Source organism: Brachypodium distachyon, chromosome 4 (genome assembly GCF_000005505.3).
Source record: "Brachypodium distachyon strain Bd21 chromosome 4, Brachypodium_distachyon_v3.0, whole genome shotgun sequence".
Classification (NCBI taxonomy): Eukaryota; Viridiplantae; Streptophyta; class Magnoliopsida; order Poales; family Poaceae; genus Brachypodium; species Brachypodium distachyon.
In genome coordinates this window covers 37,278,451-37,295,983 of record NC_016134.3, presented here as the reverse complement: position 1 = coordinate 37,295,983, position 17,533 = coordinate 37,278,451, and positions in this window count along the sequence as shown.

Sequence of the window (17,533 nt, the reverse complement as noted above, 5' to 3'; positions counted from 1 at the left end):
TGCCCAAATCTTTGGGCGCAGGCACGTGGCCGATGCAGCCCGGCGGCCTCGGTGCCCCAGTCCCCAACGGCCCAACCCCAACCCTCGTGCGCTGCCGTCGCGGAGACGGACAGGCGCACCGCGGCGCCGAAGGAGGTGAGCAGGCGCTCCCGTACGGAAACTGCCGCCTTCAAGATGGTTTTCAATGCTATGGTATTGGTACCCCTCGACCTCCAGTTGCCTACAATTTTCTGGTCTCCCGTCTATTTATACTTCTTTTCCATCTTTGCTAATCTCATCCCTTCCACTTCCCCTGCCAACAGCCATGATTGTTGCCTAGGTAGGTTTTTTTTTCCTATGGATGTCAGCTTAATTTTGTCTTAGTACGGTAGCCATTTGTATGCTTATATCTTTCATATTTTCATACAAGTTATACATCATGTTTAGGCAGGAAAATTACTATGCAAGAGGTTTTGTTTTGTCATGTATGGATAAATACAATCCAGCTTTGAAGTTGTTTTTCTTCTGGAACATGCTAATTCACCTGCTTTGTTGCTGTGTTCCCACAGGGGTCGTTGGGGAAGGGTTCCAGCTGGTTTGGTTGATTGCAGGGAATTAGCTTTATGTCTTGCTTCGATATTACCACGGCGGAGACTATACAGACGGCTGTGACTCCCTCTTCAGGCGATGGCAAGGCAGGCGGCAGAGGTGTTCTCTCCAAGCATAGACAAAAGCTCAAAAGTTTATTGCCAAATGACCGTAATCGTAAAAGAAAAGCAGATAAGGCATCGCCGCAAAAACCGAGTGAACTTCTTGAAGAGTGGCCATTTTTTTAACAAATTAATTTAATCATCCTTTTGTATGCATCTATTTTTCATTCATATTCTGATTTACATGATGTTTTAGCAGAATCAAGAGAAGGGACTGATTCTAGAAGAAATTCAACAGACGATGATAAACATATATTGAGTGAAATAGATTCATTCACTCACCAAACCCTTGAGTGTATTCAAGATCAAGAGTGGACTGATTCTAGAAGAAATTCAACGGACAATGATAAGCACATGTTGAGTGAAACAGATTCATTCACTCACAAAACCCTTGAGTGAAACAGACGATGATAAACACATATTGAGTTTTGTAGTTTATTTCAGCTCCCTCCTGAAAAGGTGCCAATTTTCTACTTATAAGATTCATTTACCCAAGATATTGGCCATGTATTTTTACTGATTTTCAGGTCGACATGATTCCCCTTCAGATGTTAAAACTTTGCCATCTTGTGATATCCTGCCTAACATTGTCCATACTTATTGTGGAAGATAGTTGAAGGTATGCTTACGAGAATTGTCACTTGCAGAGAATGCACCTCTCTGTTGTCGATCAATAAGGAATAATTTTCCCAATAGCAAACTTATGAATTTTTTTTGTTAATCACTGCTTCCTCGCAGAATTACTTCCGTCAAGAATTATGTAATTCTGTGAGTCACTGTCCAACCTTATTAAAGGTGGTTAAAAAATCAAGTATATTTCTTTAAAAAATATAATAATGTACCATTGCACCATATATCAATTTTATGTCACTTGGTAAGTGCTTCTCTATGCATACTACGTCTATGTTTGCTGAATCTATGTTTGCTCTTCAGTTGATATTACAAACAGGTTATGAATCCCTCATGATACTATTCCCTATTGTCAGCTTTCACAAAATGTAAGTCAGTCATGGTGGATAATTGATGATGAAGGAAGGGGGGAGCATTAGTTGAGGTAAAACACACTGCCTCCCTCTCTCTGTCTCAAGAGTCAAGTCCCAACTCAAGAAGAGAGACAGTTGAAAACTGCTACACCCTTTTGTAGGACATTATTGGAGATGTACGTACCATCTGCAGATGTGATGGTTTCAAGTTTCATGCTTCTGGAAGAGAAGATATCAATGTAAAATGTTGTAGTTTGGAACTGCATTTGTTTTTGACCGAATTGGAACTGCATTTATTGGTATTCGCTATGCTGAATGTCTCATATCCACAGGTACGGATGCTTAACTTGGATCTGGTCAGTGGTCACCCATTTCTAATTGAAGTATTGATTGCACGATCTATTACATATGCAAGTGAAGTTGAACAAAGTGCCGAGAAGATTAAAATAGCTCCGAAAAGAAATATGTAAGGAATCAAATTGACACTGGAATGCCATTGCAGCGGTTTAGTTGCACACATATTGCATATGATGTGCCTATGATACGGTATTTTGTAGATCGGAGTTAGAAATCTGAAGTTACTAGACAGTGAAATATGGTCCATGATACACGAAGGAGAAGCGAAACCGTTTTAATTTGATGTCAATATACTTATGCTGAAATGATACTGTCAGTTGGTTCTTATTTTAACATTGTTTTGTCGCATCACATTATTGGCTTCTCCTGGTTCTTATTTTTAACATTGTTTTGTCGCATCACAACACAAATAGACTGCTCATTCAATACTTGAGCTCATCTACTATGGGAACACTATATGTCTGCCAAAAGAATGCAATGCTTCCTTTCTTTAACTTAATTTCCATGCCAAACAAGATAAATACTCCGTAGGTATTTTCATGGTCCCTATGCTACTTTCAAAGTCATGTATAGTCGCCTATATACTCCCTCCGTCCCATATTAAGTGTTGTAATATTGCATGTATCTAGAAGTATTTTAGTATATAGATACGTCCATATTTAAACAAATTTGAGTCACTTAATATGGGCTAGAGGGAGTATTGATCCAACAAAATAATATTCTCATTTCAAGTGCTTTATCGATCACTTCATTTTTTATTACATCCAAACTTATCTTTCTCAACTATTCTTAACTAAGGGACAGCGCGGCAACGCGCACGACCATGGTCTAGTACAGGATTATAATCCACTCCTACACTACTACTCTCTCCGTTTCTAAATAGTTGTCGCTGTTTTTTTCCAAACTTGTACTAAAACAACGACAAGTATTAGGAACGGAGAGAGTACATAATCTCCCGGTACACACGTTTCAATTTTTAAACTGAACTACCGCACCGTAATTAAATATTCGAGTGCGTAGAATACTTACACTACAAGACAAGCAAAATAAAAATGTTCTTCTTCGTGCTCCAACGATCACAGAGAGAGCCATAGTCTTACATAGTAGGCATACTAGGGTAGGTACAGCATGCACCAAAGTTCGATTAGACTTTTTTTTTTACGTTGGAAGAAAGTTGTCATGGGCCTGAGAAGTATTACTTTTTTTTACGTTGGGAGTAAGTTGTTATGGGCGTGAGAAAAATTAAATTACAAAAAATCACCAGACTAGTGTTTCACGTAGATACCGGTTTCTATTTTACTTCCTAAAACCCACCAGATTTACTTAACCTTTACATCGCTAGCGTCTAAGCCCATTTCCGATGGATGAGGTCCACCGGTCAGGCCAACGTGACCTTCCAGCGTGGCAATTGACTTTGTCTCCTCTCTCTCCTGAGACTCTTCCTCTGCTTCTCTCCTTCCCCCACCGAAGCTCCTCTTCTGGCTCTGCTCGCCCCTGCGCGCCCCCGCTCACCCTCGCGCGCCGCCTTCAGCGCCACGGCCGCGGCGTTATCTGGGGCTGACGCGAGCTCCTCTCCCCAACGGATCTCCGACAACGCCGGCAACGAGGGACCCGCGTGCGGTTTCTGACCCCCCTTCTCCGCTGGTGGCCACCAGAGCTCTGAGCCTCGGGAGCGGGCTAGCAAGGCGCCTCCGAAGCGGAATCAGGGGCGGCCTGGGGGCAATCCACCATGGGACGAGGGGGATAGACAGGGTGCGGCGGAAGAAGGACTTCTGCCCCATGGAGAAGGCGGAGGCTGGATGCTCAACGTGCTCCAAGGCCTCGAGCTGCACACCGCCGTCTTCTCCCCCGACGAGTAGAAGGCCATCGTCGCCTGCGTTCCCGACCTCCAGGACAAGGGCCGCCACGGGCTCCTTAGAGGTATCTTCCTTCTTCGATCTTCGTCACGCCCAATCCTCTGCCTCCAGATTCCCCTCACTACTACAAAACGGTCTATTATCTCACGGCACATCGGTAACGGGTCCGACACGACCGTTACTGATGAACATAGCGGGGTCTGCCCGTCCCCGCCTAGTCATACATCAGTGACGGTCGCGAGAGGCAACCGCCACTGATGTACCATCATACCTCGCGAGAGACATCACTGACGGTCGAGTAAGAGACGACCGTTACTGATGTACCACACATCAGTAACAGTCACCCTAACGTGACCGCCACTGATGTGTGGTACATATCAGTAACGGGCGGCCTCGGCCCGACCGTTACTGATGTGTGATACATCAGTAACGGGCCGAACTAAAGCGACCGTTACTGATGTATCCCCTATTATCAGTAACAGTCGCCCAAATCACGACCGCCACTGATGATTGTCCGGGTTTAAGTGCGCGGGGCAGAGCTGCAGCTGGTCGCGCTGCGCGCCGTAATGGACCACCTACGGCCCTTCTTCCCCAGCAACGGCGAAGCGCTGTCGAAATCGGCCGCCATGGCCGCCGGCGATCCCAGGTAGCCCCTTCTCCTCCCTCTCCCTACCTCCTCTCTCCCCCGGCCGGCGGCGGCCCATCTCCGGCGAGCTCCAACTTTGGAGCTCGGGCGGCCGACGAGCTCCAATCTTCGAGCCCGAAGCTTCCCTCTCCCTTGCGAGCTCTCTGTCCCTCCCGATCTATCTCGCCGGCCTCCAATTTCTCTCCGAAGTTCCCCAATTTTAAATTTTTGAGCTCCGACTGCCAGCCAAAATGCGGCCTCCTCGTCGTCGCCCGGAGCTTCCCTCTCCCTTGCGAGCTCTCTCTCTCCCTCCCGATCTTTCTCGTCGGCCTCCAATTTCTCTCTGATTGTCTCTAATTTCAAATTTTTAGTCAGCCCTGGTTAATTAACACCTTAATCCTCTTGTTAATGATTAGGCCGGCTAACTATTTTGCTTTGTGTTTTCTTGTGTATTGTGTTGTAGATCGAAGGACCGTTCTTGGATGTATGCCACGGAAAGAATCAATGCTCGATGGATAACCGAATGGACAGTCTTTTTTGGAGTCGCGAAAGGTGATATGGAACGAAAAGGACTTGTGATGACGTGTTGTCCATGTCGCAAATGTGGAAGCACATGCATGATGAAGCCTGAAGATGTTTAGATTCACGTGCTGGTATCGGGTTTTGTGGAAGGTTATTCTCACTGGACTTGTCACGGGGAGGATGTGGTTGATGTCGGTAGCGGTAGTGAAGATGATGATGTCCTGCGATATGATCTGCCGAATGATTCTGAGGAAGAAACAAGGGTCGATGAGGAGGCTAATGTGGAAGGTGAAGGAGCTCCACGTGGCAGGATTGCCGAAATGCTAGACGACCCGTACCTACGGGACCAACTGGAGGACCCCGAAGATGAGGCAGAGTCTGCTCAGTTCAAAAAATTGTTGGAGGACGCAAACACACCCTTGTATGATGGAGCTGGCGAAGAAAACAACGTGCTAGAAGTAACGTTCAAACTTTGGAGGCTGAAGGCAGCATCATGCAGGTCAGACAAGGGCTTCACGACTTGTTGAGTTACCTTGCTTCGGTTTTTCCACAGCCAAACAAGTTGCCCAAGAGCACATACGAGGCGAAAAAGATTACATGCCCGCTTGGATTAGATTGCGTGAAACATCATTCATGTCCAAACGACTGCATGGTATACATTGGAGAGTACGAGAACAATGAGAGCTGCCACATATGCGGTGCATCGAGATACAAGAAGAAAAACGCCAGAGCTGGCGAAGACGATGGGAAAGAAGTGATGAAGGGCAGGCCGGCAAAGACTGTCTGGTATCTTACGGCAGGTGGCCGAGTTGAACGTTGGATGCAGAATGTTAAGGACGCGAGATATCTCATCTATCACGATCTGGCGTAGGCTGCATTCGATCCTGACGGGCACTACCGTGTGGAGGAAGCTGGGGTCCTAAGACACCTTGCCGATAGGACTCAGTGGAGGAACTTCGACACGGCATTTCCAGATTTCGGGGCAGAGCCCAGAAACCTGAGGCTCGGGCTCAGCACTGACGGGATAAATCCTTTCAGAAACATGAACAACAAGCACAGCACATGGCCAGTGATCTTGTTTGTTTACAACCTTCCTCCATGGTTAATCATGAAGAGAAAGTACATCCACATGTGCATGCTCATACAGGGTCCCAAACAGCCAGGAGCTGACCTAAATGTGTATCTGCAGCTAGTGAAGAATGAGCTGAAGCAACTTTGGAACCCTGGCAGAGTGGTTTGGGACGCAAACAGGAGGGAGTACTTCACGATGAGAGCAGCGCTTCTGGCCTGCGTGCATGACTACCCCGCGAATGGAAATACTTCATGCCAGGTGACACATGGCTACAAAGCTTGTACAAAGTGCGTGGAAAACACGAAATCAGAGAAGTTGCCCGCTTCATCCAAAATTGTTTACATGGGTCACCGAAAGTGGTTGGATATTAAAGACCCTTGGAGGGATGACAAGGAAAGGTTCAATGGGAAGACGGAGCACGGGACAGTGCCGAAGGAGAAGTTTGGTATGCAAATCCTCGAAATTGTGAACGATCTTGAAGTTGTCCCCGGAAAGATTGCTGCGAAGAAATATAAGGAACCTGAAGGCGTCGTGTGGAAAAGGAGGTCATTCTGGGACCTGGAGTACTGGGCACATTTAGAATGCCGCCACAGCATAGATGTCATGCACGTGGAGAAAAATGCATGCGACAACGTGCTGGGGTTGCTGATGAACATTCCAGAGAAGACGAAAGATGGACCCAATGCACGGAAGGACCTGGAACTCATGTCTATCAAAAAAGAGTTGTGGGGCAAAGATCAAGTGTCGGCAGCTGACAAGAATGGTTTCGTGACGGTGACCTCGCGGTGTCGTCTTGCATGTTACAAACTGTACAAAGATGAGTTGCATAGGATGTGCCAGTGCCTGCAGGGCATTAAAGCCCCATCGAACTACTCGTTGAGCATCAAGCATCTAGTTGACATGAAGAGTCACAAGCTATCTGGCATGAAGTCTCACGACAACCATGTCATACTCACTCAGTTACTTACAGTCGTAATCGGAGGTATCATGGAGCCGCACGTAAGGGAGACAATCATGAAGCTTTCTGACTTCTTTGACATCATCTCGCAGAAGTCAATCACCATTAGACGATGCCAGATACTGCAGGATAGTATGATACAGATTCTGTGCGAACTCGAGATGTTCTTCCCTCCATCATTCTTCGATATCCTGGTCCATCTAATGATCCACATATGCGATGAGATCTTGTCCCTAGGGCCCTCGTTCCTGCATAACATGTATGGCCCTGAACGATACAACGGGGTTCTGAAGCGTTACGTTCGTAACAGATCGCGTCCAGAAGGTAGCATCGTGGAAGGGTTTAGAGAAGAAGAGTGCATCGAGTTCTGCACGGATTGGTTGGCCGATCAGAAATCAATAGGTGTTCCTGAATCACGGCACAAGGGCAAGCTCAAAGGCGAAGGTGGCCTTGGACATACATTCCTTAATGTCTATGGAAGAGGAAAGGAAGCTGACTTTGAAAGAGCACATTTGATTGTGTTGCAAACTGTCGATTGCTACCGGCCTTATCAGGAAATGCACATGGAACAACTGCGAAATGAAAACCCTTAAAGAGGAGAAGTCTGGATCCACTGGGAGCACAATAAAACATTCGCAGCGTGGCTGAAGAATTATTGGTACGGCAGGGAGATGACCAATGAATCTGAAGAGACGGTTGCATGTTTGTCACGGGAACCTGCTCACCACGTCTCTACTTGGCAATCATATGCGATCAACGGCTATGATATCCACACTGCGTCTCAGGACTGTAAAAGTACGTATCAAAATAGTAGTGTAGTCATGACTTCTGAGACCGCGACCGACGATAACAGCAAAACCAAAACGTTCTTCGAGGTTATCGAGGAGATCTGGGAATTGGAGTACTCGATCACAAAGATTCCAATGTTCCGTGTAAGATGGACCAAAGGTGAAAGTCACGGGTTCAGGACGATGGTGCTACCTCCTGAGATCCCTCGTGAACAAGTTGACGTGACAAAAATCCCGGCAAGAGAGGAACCATGGGTCTTTGCTAAACAATGCAAGCAGGTATTCTACATAGACGACCCGGCAAATAAAGGACGCGTCGTAGTAAGAAGAGGGAAAAGAAGCATTGTTGGAGTGGACGGAGTTACTTCACAAGAAAACTACGAAGGTTTCCATGATCCGACGACCGTCGCAGATGATGAAGAAGTAGAACGCACGATATTAACGAGGAAAAGGAGAGGGAAAAGAAGACTTGATGGGAGCGAGAGCAAGAAAATACCACAAAAACCCTACGTCAGAAGCAGTACTGCGAGGAGTGAAGTTATGACTTACCGAAGGAAGGAGAAGGCCTAGTATTCACATTGTAATGTACTTGTACTTAATTGCAATGCCAAACTTTGTACTAAGTGAAATTATGTGTGATCGATATACTTTTGTGTATGAATGTGATGAATTTTTTTAATATAATTTAGCACAAATACTAGACAAATGCATGAATTTATTCATCAAACATAATTTCGAAGGGACGGGTTTTCTAAATTTAAATTGGTACAAATGCCAACAAGCATAGGAGCACATCAGTAACGGTCAACTACTCTGTGACCGTTACTGATGTATAGGGGCTCATCAGTAACGGTCGGTCGCTCTGTCGCCCGTTACTGATAGATGCACATCAGTAACGGTCGCTTAGTGGCTCGCCCGTTACTGATGTATAGAAACTCATCAGTGGCGGTCGATTTACTAGCCGCCCGTTACTGATGTGCTTCGGCATATAAAAGAACACCCCAAATCCTAACCCGTTATTCTTCTCGCCTCTTCTCGCCTGCGCGTCACTTCACAGTCGACCAGCAGTGGGCGCTCTGACCCTCGCGCGGGCGATGCCCTGCCGAAATTTCGCGCCGCCGTCGTCGTCCACCCCGCGCTGCCCGAGCCCGCCACCGACCTCCTCGTCCTCGCCACCGTGCCCAGAGCCCGCCGCCTCGTCGTCCTCGCCACCGCACCTGGAGCCCGCCGCCACCCCGTGTCCTCGACCGCAAGCCTGACGCCGTTGTCTCCCTCCTCCCCGAGCCCGCCACCGACGTCCTGTGACCCCGCGTCGACCTCGTCCCCAAGCCCGCCGCTGCCGCCTCCCTCCTCCCCGAGCATGACGCCGCCGTCTCCCTCCTCCCCGGGCCCGCTGCCGATGTCCTGCGACCCCGTGCCGCCGTCTCCCTCCTCCCCGAGGCCCGAGCCCGCGCCCTCCTCCTCCAACACAGGTTAGGGTTTGGGTTAGGATTTGATTCCCTATCAAATTAGGGTTTGGATTTGAGTGTGTCAAATTAGTTGCTGTCATATATATGATAGGAGAATAATGCTATCATATATGTTGTCATATATATGCTCATATTAAGTGTGTCAAATTAGTTGTTGTCATATATACAGTCATATATATGCCCATAGGAGATCGAATAATGCTGTCATATATGTTGTCATATATATGCTCATAGGAGAATAATACAATCATATATATTGTCATATATATGCTCATAGGAGAATAATGCTGTTTGCATGATATATACATGCTGTTTATATGATATACATGCTATATATGATTTTAGTTTTTTTATATACTATATACATGATGTTTTATATGCTATTTTAGGTGTTTTAAATGCTATACATGTGGTTTTATATGCTATTTTGGAGACTTGAGTAATGAATTGTGGGCCCGACCGTCGTGTTGGGTCATTGGAGAAGGGGCCGGCCATCGTGCCGAGGGGGTACATATGCGGGTGGGTTTTTTTATGCAGGTTTCGAGCTCCTGGTAGACAAAATTTGCTAGTTTTATAGCATAGGTCATGCCGAAATTTTTGGCCGAAATATATTTGATGGTTTTGATGACATAGGTACGAAATGGGCAAGAGTAGCTAGAAATCAGTTCTTGAGGACGTAGCTCCTGAGGAGGTAGATCGTGTCAATGAAGAGTCTTCATCGGGAGAGCAAATTGCCAGCTCTGGCAAAGGTAGCTCTCGTTCAGAAGAGCAAGACAACGAGCAACGGGTGGAAGAGAGTAACCCGCAGCCAATTGCTTGTACGGCTAAGAAGCCAAGGAAGAAGACGCCGAGGGGGAGCCACAACTTGAAGGAGTTTTGCTACGTGGTCACCCGGCACTCTAACAGAGGCCGCCCGGAGTCGCCTGAGAGGGCACAGAAGGCCTTCGCAACCACCTGTGGAGCCGTTGCACGTAAATATTGCAAGATCACCGACGAGTGGAATGACATCTCCGACATCGTTAGAAACACGTGCATAGCGGACGTTGCAAGGAGGTTCCAAGTCACTGACGAGTGGCGCAAGCGATTCCTAGTGTCCATCAACATAGCAGTGCGGAATGGTCTTGCTATTTGAAAATGTACCGCCAGAAAGTGGATGGACAAACCCTATGAGATCATCAAGAAGAAATGGACGTCGATAACTGATGAGGCCGAATGGGAAAAATTCAAGAAGGAATCATCTGACCCTGCCTTCATTGCGAAGAGTGAACGTATGAGGGCGTTGCGCGTGAGGAAGCCCTTGAACCATAGGCTAGGGAGTGTAGGGAAAGAGGGGAAGAAGAAGGTCTGGCGCAAGCAGGACCAAATTCTTGAGGCGGCAGGCAGGGTGCCTTCAGTGCATAACATGCTGGAGGATAAACGTGCTAGAGAATTTACGTGTCAGCACATGACACCAGAGGAGTGGACGGGCATTGAGCCAATGCAGCCGCCTGTTAAAAATTTTACGGTAAGGGTTCACGTGCATTAATTTGTTTTCGGCGTTAATTATGACACTCATGATCCATATAGACTCACGTCCTGTCTTATATGATAACAGGAAAATGCCCACAAATGGGAGGAGAGCAAGAGGTCAGAAACATCCGCCGACTCCGTGCAGAGCAAGAGGTGGGAGTCGGCTGTGACCGCTGGCTTGCAAAAGGCGGAGCACACGGGCCGTGTTCTAGGGGAAGGCGAAGGGGCCTGCTGGGATGATTATTTCTCGCCTGCTCCGAAGCGAAGTAGGGTCCAGAAAAAGCTCCCCGTTGCTGCTGAAATAATAGAACAAGCTAAGGCGGAGGCAGCGCAAGCCGTCCATCATTTGGTGTCTCGAGAATATGCAGTGCAAGCCGTCCATCATTTGGTGTCGGCATTGGCCAAAGACCACCCCGCCCTTGACGCCATACTCGGGGGAGGAGTGGACGGTTTGAGGAACCTCCTTCCTCCTCTTCCCCCGCGAAAGAGCACCCCGCTGAAGAGCAGCGCCGCCTCCGACACACGTATGGAAGACGATGACACATACACCCCAGGTTACAGCCCGGGCTCCTAGCATGGACAAGCCCCCCGCTAGCCAACCGGACCCAAGCGAGGGCATCCGGGATAACGATCCGGGTCCGAGCGACAACATCCTTGTAAGCATACTTTTCAAACTATTTTTCACTCCTTACCTTCATGAATAAAGATCTTACACACATATGCCTTCTTCTTGTTACGCGCAGGCACCGGTGAAGTGTCGTATCCACGTAGACAAGCCTGGGAAGCCTGTAGGCGCCATTGGCCGCCTGATGCAAAGACAATCACCGCCACTGATGCACAGCATTTTTATGAATGACACACAAGTGAGTGTGATGGTGGACTCCGTCGTCGAGGAGCATCGTGATTATGCTATCCCGCTACCTCCGGAGGAAGGCGTGGATATCCTAGGCGGTTGTCCAAACTACCGCATTATGTGGCCTAGGAGCTTGGTATCTCTCTACAACCAGCGCCGGCCCTCTATGACTCCATCTCCCTCCGCCCACAAAGGTACTTCTCAATCGCCGCTCGGCCTTTTCCCTAGGATACTGCCTCCTGTCGATGCCTAGCGACCTCACCTCCGACGTCGAGGACGCGGAGCTGAGGGACGAGCCGGAGGCGGCTCCCACGCCAAGCCCCGCCACCGCTACCGGAGTGGGGCTCGATGGCGCGTCCCTGGCCCCACAGGCGCGGACCCCGCGGCCGCTCAGCAGGAGGTGACTCCTGCCGGGGGCGTGCCCCCCCCCCTCCAGACCCGCAACCTGCCGGCGCGAGTGTGGAGGAAGACGTGGCTGGGGAGCAGCAGGCGCCTCCCCTGCAAGGGGACGATGCTCCCCCCGACTAGACCAGGGCAGCGGGGGTCTCACCCTCGTCCACCGCTACTTCCAGCCCGGACCTCGGCGTCCTTGCCGGGGCGACTTGGGACCCAATCACCTGGGACCCAAGTATCTACGATTAGGGGCACCAGTTCCTCGACACCATCAAGGAGCAGCAACTGGCGTTCGTCACCTCGTTCAACAAGGTGAGGGAGCACCACGAGCTCGCGAAGGGCCAGCTGGGCGAAGTGTGGTGGGATGTCGAGAGGGAGCGGTAGGAGCTCTCCTGGCTGAGGGAGGAGACCCGCCTGGCTCGGCAGGCCAGGGACGAGGCCACAACGCCGGTCGTCCCCGAGGCAGAGCTCCGCCGGCAGCTGGAGGCCCAACGCGCCGAGCACCAGCAAGTACTGGACTCGTTGGCCGCGGCGCGGGAGAAGGCCAACAAGGAGCACGAGAAGGTGCTTGCAACAGCCCAAGCTCGCCTCAACGAGAAGAGTGAGCTGGTCAACAGCTACTCCTCCCAGCTCTAGGCGTTGCGCACGAAGCTGGAGGAGCAGGCCAAGGCCACGGAGGACGCGGCAGCGGCGTTGGCACGGCGGGAGAAGGAGCTCAATTCCGCCAAGGAAAGGAGCGCCGATCTCGAGTCCGAATTGGCCACTGCCCAGGGCGAACTCGTCAAGATGGGCGAGGATAACGTGGGCAAGCCCAAGGAGATCTTGCGGATCATGGATCTCCTCCGCAAGGCCAAGCATGCGGTGGCGCTAGCGCGCGGCAACCACGACAAGTTGGCGGAGCAACGGCGGAGGAAGACCGAGAAGGTGCACGAGATCGCCCAGGCCGTACGCGAGCTACTGCCGAGTTTCGAGCTGCAGGCCGCGAAGGTGGATGGCACGGACGTCAGCACCCTGATCCCATTCTTCTTCGACATGGTGGGGAAGCTCGGGGCGCTAGACGTGTGGATCTCCAAGTTCTGCGACGGGGAGATAGCGTCGTGCGCCAGGGAGATCGCCGAGACGATCCTCCCCCGGGTGCACTACCACCACCGCGACTTTTCCTTCGAGACGCTGCTGGACGCGTGATCGGACAGCGAGGACGGCCCCTCCCACACTAGGGCATTGGGCAGGTTCATCGACGAAGTGGTGGAGCGGATGCAGAGGAAGCCGGAGCCAGAGCCGGAGCCCCCTGCGGAAGACCTCGGCAACCAGCGTCATAGTCCCCTGCAAGCTTTTGTTTTTCCTTTTGTTTCCTGCAAGTGGCGCTTGCCGCCGTTGAACAATGATGGTTTTATTAGTCCACGTAATCATTTGCTACTTTTAGAAATCTTGCTTTCTGGTTCTACTTGGCACTTGCTTCTGGAATTGACTCGTGGGGCGGATCTTCCTGTCCTCGTGTGTTGCGCTTTGTGTTGCAAGGGACTCGCACGCTACCCACTTAACCAGACCAGGGACCCAGGACGGACCCGTGGTGAGAACCTGGGGCCAAGCAGCAGCGGCAAGCCACTCCGCTTGCAGGTTAGCTACTCCCAAGCACGCGCCCACGGGACGGACCCGCAAGCCGCATGAGGAGCACACTTCCCTCGCAAATGTCCTTCTAACACTCCAGCCACACGCCAGACCCGACCCACACCAACGAGCCAGCGTTGAGTATTAAAAAGCTAGGCGCCTAGGATAATGCACTTAGCTGTCTGTTCTCATGTTGAACGTATCAATTCTGCACTTGGAACGCCTTCTGGAGGGGCGCGGCAAGGACGCTGTGGCAGTGAACCCATCGGCGCTGAGCACTGATGGCATGCACCACCAAAGCATCTCTGCGGCAACCCTCGCCTTGGAACCGCCTGCTGGAGGGATGCGGCAAGGGCACGGTGGCGATGCACCCATCGGCACTGAGCACGGATGGCATGCACCACCACCGTGTCTATGTGGCCTCCCTCGCCTTTGTAGCCATCTCCTTGGCTTTTCCCTGAGTTGCTCTGTGGCCACCATGTCCTTTTGTAGGCACGGCAAAGAATCCTGCACCAGTGGCTCCCTGCTAGACAACACGGCCCGTGAGTACTCCACGAGCATCACAGTGTGCCAGATCCCTACCCTTATCCTGCATGTCAGATTCTTACCAAGCCCGAGATGCTGCAAATTGTTTTGAAATGCACGAAAAAACGGTACAGCAGAGACAACCCTCCTGCCTCCCAGCTCCCGGGCACAGAAGGGTCGATACCAAACTTTGGTGTGAGCACTCTTTCGTTTCCAGGACGGTGCTTCTGCGTTGTGTGCGGTGCGGGGGATCCGGCAATGACACGATTTTTGTTTTTGAGGCTCTGGCAGCCCCCTGCTCACAGCCAAGGATGGAAAGAGACTTCTGTGCACCTAGAGCAGGAGACAGAAGAAAGCACATGCAATAATCGAATCAACTTGAAATTCAGAGGAAACCACTTATCTTTATTCATAGAAACTAGCGGATTACAATTGGGGGTTGCCCGGCTACACTAGTTTGAGAGGCATGCTGCAGCAGCATAACCCATGGGTCAGGCTCCGCCGCTTCACGGGTAGAACTTGCGCAAGTGCTCAAGATTCCAACTGTTTTGCACCGGCAAGCCTTCTTCAGTTTCCAGCCGGACAGCCCCCGGCCTGGTCACCTGCACTACCCGGAAGGGCCCCTCCCATTTCGGAGCCAACTTGTTCTCGGCCTTCGTTCCTTGTATCCCGCGCAGGACAAGGTCTCCGACCTCGAGCTCCCGGGGACGAACCCGCCTGTCATGATAACGGCGGAGTTCCTGCTGATAGAGCGCAGCTCGCACAGCAGCCCGGCATCGAAGTTCTTCGATGAAGTTAAGATCGTCAACCCTCTGCTCGTGTTGGCTATGCTTGCCGTACGCGCGTACTCGAGGGGATCCGTGGTTGAGCTCGAGGGGCAGCACCGCTTCTGCCCCGTAGACAAGGGCGAAAGGAGTTTCACCCGTTGCCCGGCTAGGTGTGGTCCTGATCGACCACAGCACGGGCTGGAGTTCTTCGACCCAGTGCTTCCCGTGGCCTTTGAGCTTGTCAAAGGTTCTCGTCTTGAGCCCCCGCAGTACCTCTGCGTTGGCTCCCTCCGCCTGTCCGTTGCCCCTCGGGTGAGCAACAGAGGCGAAATGGATCTTGGTGCCCATGTTCTCGCAGTAAGCTTGGAACACGGCGCTCGTAAATTTTGTGCCATTATCGGTGATGATGCCGTTAGGCACACCAAACCGGCACACAATGCCCTTGAAGAACTTGATGGCCGCCTGAGCAGTCACCTTCTGTACTGGTTCCACTTCCACCCACTTGGAGAACTTGTCGATGGCCACGAGCAAATACTCGTAGCCGCCCACCGCTCTCGGCAACTTGCCGACGGTGTCCAACCCCCAGACCTCGAACGGCCAGGAGAATGGAATAACTTGCAGGGCTTGTGCCGGCTGATTACTCTTCTTTGCATGGAAATGACACGCCTCGCATGCCTTGACTAGTTGCTCGGCATCAGCTAATGCTGTAGGCCAGTAGAAGCTGTGCCGAAAAGCCTTGCCGGCCAAAGCCCGAGAGGCCACATGGTGCGAGCATGTGCCTCGGTGTATGTCTTCATGAAGTGCGCGCCCATCGTCTTGGGGCACGCAGAGGAGCTTTACTCCATTTGCACGTTTCCGGTAGAGATCCTCGTCTACCAAAGCGTACATCTTGGCTTGTCGGGCTACACGCTCCGTGGCAACATCATCTTCAGGGAGGGCTCCCCCCTTGAGGTAGCGGGCGATGTCCACTGCCCAAGGCGGGGTTTCCCTACTCATGCATGCCGCCACGTCAGCGGCATGGACCTCCGTTGTGGCGGGGTTTCCTTCGGATGCCGGAGGGCTTCCTCGAAAGCCGGCTTGGGAGTGACTGAAGGTGCAATCTGCCTGTGCCAGAACACTCCCGCCGGGGCTTTCCGGCGCTCCGCTGCCCACTTGGACAGTTCATCAGCTGCGAAGTTATCCTTGCGCTTGATGTGCTCAAATCGCAAACCCTTGAACTTGCGTTCCAGCTTGCGGACTTCATCCACGTACGCTGCCATCTGCAGGCAGTCGTAGTCCTTGTTAACCTGGTTGATCACGAGTTGGGAATCCCCGCGAACAACCAGGCATTTAATATCGAGGGCGATGGCCGCCCGCAACCCGGCGAGCAACCGCTCGTACTCAGCCCTGTTGTTGGTGGATTGGGGAAGTCGAGTTGGATGGCGAATTTCAACTGGTCGCCCGTAGGTGACTCGATGACGACTCCGGCGCCAGCCCCCTACAGGCTGAACGCGCCGTCGAAGTACATGATCCAGTGGCCTTCGTCCAGCTTGCCGGGCAGGCTGGTCTCCGGCTCCTCTTCTTCTATGCCTGTCGAGGTCCATTCTGCAATGAAATCAGCCGGAGCGGCACTCTTGATACTCTTGGTGTTCGTGAAGTTCAGATCGAACTCCGACAACTCCATCCTCCACTCAGCCACTTTCCTGGTGAATTCGCGGTTGGTGAGGGCCCGCTCGAGGCAGAATCCTGACCCACCGTGATGCGGTGTGCCTGGAAGTAATGGCGCAGCTTGCATGATGCAAGCAGAATCCCCATCAACAGTTTCTGCACTTGCGGGTTCCGTACGCGGGCGTCGTGCAGCACCGTGCTTACGAAGTACACAGGGTGCTGCATGAGTCGCTTGCGTGGCGTCGACGCCGCCGGCTCGATGGCGGTTCCCGGGTCCGAGGCGGTTGCCGGGGGCTGACTCAGCCTCCAGCCCCGTAGGCTCAGCTCTCGGGAGATCTTCTTCTCTCTCAGCAACAAGCACCGAGCTGACCAGTTCGTCAATCGCCGCTAGGTAGAGCAGCAGCGGCTCGCCCGGATTGGGGGCGACGAGGATTGGCGGCGACTTCAGGTACCGCTTCAGGTACTGGAACGCCGCCTCAGCCCCGGGGGTCCAATCAATTGGGCCCCTCTTCTTCATTACCCTGAAGAAAGGCAAGACACGTTCACCTAGCCTTGAAATGAAGCGCCCCAACGCGGCTACACAGCCGTTGAGGCGCTGGACGTCCTTCACCCTGCGGGGAGCCTCCATCTTCTTGATAGCTTCTATCTTCTTTGGGTTGGCCTGAATCCCCCTGTGTGAAACCAAGAAGCCCAGAAGCTGCCCCGAATCTACACCAAAAATGCATTTCTCAGGGTTCAACTTGAACTTGATCTTGCGGAGGTTATCAAACGTCTCCCGCAAGTCATCAATAAGCGAGTCCCCGCGCTTTGACTTGATGACGATATCATCCATGTAGGCCTCAACGTTTCGGCCTAGCTGGGGTTCCAAACACTCACGCAATGCACGCTGGAATGTTGAGCCCGCTTTCTTCA